Source organism: Corvus brachyrhynchos, unplaced genomic scaffold, assembly GCF_000691975.1.
Source record: "Corvus brachyrhynchos isolate BGI_N302 unplaced genomic scaffold, ASM69197v1 scaffold69, whole genome shotgun sequence".
Lineage (NCBI taxonomy): Eukaryota > Metazoa > Chordata > Aves > Passeriformes > Corvidae > Corvus > Corvus brachyrhynchos.
In genome coordinates, this window is record NW_008240228.1 from 42797 (window position 1) to 46042 (window position 3246).

Here is a 3246-nt window from a genome sequence, read left to right on the forward strand (position 1 = left end):
GAGGCGAGGGCGCCAACGGCGGAACAGAAACTCCAGACAGGGAACCCCGAGCCAGCCCCCCTTGCGATGGCCTGGATCCTAGATCCTGGATCCCGGATCCCAGAAACCCTCACCTCCCCTCTCCTGTCCGTTCTCCGGTCCCGATAGCAGCCAACCCGTCCCGCCCAGCAGAGACGCAGCGCAAGCGGCAAAGCCGCTCCCAGAGCAGTCGATGAGCCGAACGCCGATTGCGCCGATGGGGAGTAGTGAGTGCGCGCGGCCCGAGAGCAGCGGTATGAAAGGAATAAAACGGGAAAAAAGCAAGATAGGGATAAAAAGGGATAAATATTTGTTGTCAGCTTCACGGAAATCACAGCGAGGCTTGAAACGGGCCGAAATGGGAATTTCTTGCCCCAGGCTTTGGCTCTGTCCTGTCCTAATAGAGCGATAAGGTCTATTTTGTTTGTTTGTTTTCTTTTTGGTTTTGTTTTTGGGGTTTTTTGTCTCTTCACAGCACCTAGAGTAGCAACTTGGGAAAGCATGGAATGGTTTGGGTTGGAAGGACCTTAAAGTTGTAAAGAAAATTAATCCACAAACACCAGAGGTTTATGTCCAAAAAGAAGACAGAGGAGTCCTGTTACTTTATTCGAATAAAGGGAGAGGCCATGGGGCATTCCCCTGGGGTCTCTCAAATTGTTAGAGGATGCAGACCCCTTTTTATCCTAATTTCCCGGCCTCATTTCCCTCTCTCTTTCCCCACTGGCTGAGGTACTTGAGAGGTACAGACTTCCAGAATAGCTTAATACAGACCCCCTTCTTATGTATACCCCCCTTCTTCTTTTCCTATGGAATTTATGATTCTGCCCATTGCTTCTTTTGTCTCTCAGTATCTATCTTTACCTATCAGCAAACCCACAGTTTGTTTGTAAGGACAAATGCCTCTCACTCCTTTCATCAATCAGTGGAATTCCTCCCATTGTTTCTTTGACCTCTCAGTATCTAGCTTTTACCTATCAGCAGACCTACAGTTTGTTTGTAAAGACAAATCTATCTTATTCCTTTCAAAGGTCATCTGGTAAAACCACCCTGCCATGGACACAGACACCTTCCACTAGACCGGGATGCTCCAAGCCCCATCCAACCTACCCATGAATACTGCCTGGGATGGGGCATCCACAGCTTCTCTGAGCAACCTGTGCCAGAGCCTCACCACCCTCATAGTAAAGAATTTCTTCCCAATATCTGGTCTCAACTTGCCCTTTTTCAGTTTGAATCCATCCCCCCTTGTCCTGTCACTCCATAACCTTGTAAACCATTGCTCTCCACATTCCTCCTTATTTATAAGGCCTTATTTATTAGACCTCTCCTTATAAATTAGGCCCTTTCTGAAAGGCCACAATTAGGTCGCACCAGAGGTTCCTCCTCTCCAGGCTAAGTGATCCCAATTCCCTCAGCCTCTCCTCATAGCAGACGATTTCCATCCTGCAAATCACCTTTGTGTCCCTTCTCTGGGCTCTCCCCACAAATGCATGTCCTTCCTGTGCTGGGGATCCCAGAGCTGGATGCAGCGTTACAAGTGGGAGAATGCAGAACCTTCAACATGTCTGTAAACATCCAGTAGGTAACATTTGGTTTTAGTTCCGATACTGAAAAGGCAGTGTATTTTCTTGAATGTAATTCCTTGAAGGTACTTTGGAAATCCCTGTGGTAGTGCTACCTCAGAACAAATAAACAGAGCAGAGACTGAGGCTGCAGCCCTTGAATTTCTGGAATAATTTTGCAGGCTGAATGCCTTCATTTCTATGAATTATTAGGCAGGCTTTTTTCAGAAACAATTTGAAGTTGCAAAGGTTTACGTATTAAAAAGGAGTTATTGCAGGGGGTTATAATCAATGAAGTAGTTTTTCCTTAAGCTAGAAATTATATTTGGGCAGGCCATCTCTTTCTAAAGAAGCAGGAATATTAGTTGGAGTTCTTGGTTCAGTTATATTTCAGGAGAAAAACCATTAGTCCATATTCAGAGCATGTAGGAAGTATATAAAGAAGAACATGAATTAAAGGGAGACAAAAATAAAAGCCAAAGGCAAATAAGCTGTTGACTGAGGTGTTATTCACTGGTGGAAGAAAACAGTGTGTTCTGCATTTGTTTACAGCAGGGCATGGTGCAGGAAATGGTGTGCCAGTGGATGCCTAATGCAATGCATACATGAAACAAATTCAGAACATGACAAGCAGCAGTTCTAGTCAAGTTTTAGGGTTCTATTTATTTTTCTTTGTTTATTGTCTTAGAGTTAGTTGTTAAGATAAAGCACAGCTTTGAAATCCAAGCCTGGACAATACATTAAAATTCTTCCTCAGAAAGGCTGGCTCTACTGTTTTATGCCTCCATCAGCAGTACAGTCCATGTAACTTTAATATCATTGTTCAAAACTGCTTGTTATTGAGTCAACACAGATCAAGGAATTGGTCTCACAGAATCAAAAATCTTGACATTTTATAAATGATTTTTAAATAAAGTCCTTCAACTGAAGACACTCTAAAGAAAACAAATACAAAAAAACCTGTTGACCTGACACAAAGTAAGGAAGAATTCATGGCTTCTATATTTCATCCAGCACAGCATGCCACACTTACACTTGCTCAGAGTCACTTTAAGCACAGCTGGTTTACTCTAGCAGAATTTGAAAGCAATAAAGCAGAAAAAATGCATCTTTCCTGCTCCTCAGATGGGATTTCACAGTCTGCCTGCCTGTTCAATAGAAGTGACATTAATTCCTCAGGTTGGCTTCCTCCTCACTTCCCTAAGGTTTATTTGAATCACTTCTGTTTCCTTAATCCCCAAACAGAGGTATAGCGCTCCCATATTCACTAAAATGGTCATTTATGTTGTTTATTTAAAAGTCCCTGAATGCTTGAAGTATTGTAAAAATTACGTCTATTTCTTAGAAAGAGTGCCTGCAGCACCTTAATAAGCAATTATGATTCATCACCAATATAAGGGGCTGGGAACACAATTTTAGCTTGGACAGGTACCTGCTTCATCAGAGGTTGTCAAAAAACAACTCTGGAGAAACAAAGGGCACAGGGTTCTTTAAAATATCTTTGTAGCCACCACTTCCCCTCTCCTGCCCTTTGCTTAATGTCAAGGAAACCCAGCACTTCACTGTTATTGCTGCTGTTTGTTATGAAACCTGTAATAAAAAACAAGGGTTCTTTTTTCTTCATCTTCCTTTTCTAAATTCAACAAAATTCTCTGAGGTATAAATA

The 3246-nt window shown here is 42.6% G+C and overlaps 1 protein-coding gene across 2 annotated transcripts in view; it reads right to left on the reverse strand.

Annotated features, from left to right (window-relative positions):
• SNRPB2 (small nuclear ribonucleoprotein polypeptide B2) overlaps window positions 1–217 on the reverse strand; it is a 10307-nt gene extending 10090 nt beyond the window's left edge. For both annotated transcript variants that reach the window (XM_017745317.1, XM_008641999.2), the window contains exon 1: window positions 114–217. The gene's annotated coding sequence lies outside the window, so the exon portion shown is untranslated. The remainder of the gene's footprint in view (window positions 1–113) is intronic.
• Between the last annotated feature and the right edge of the window lie 3029 nt (window positions 218–3246).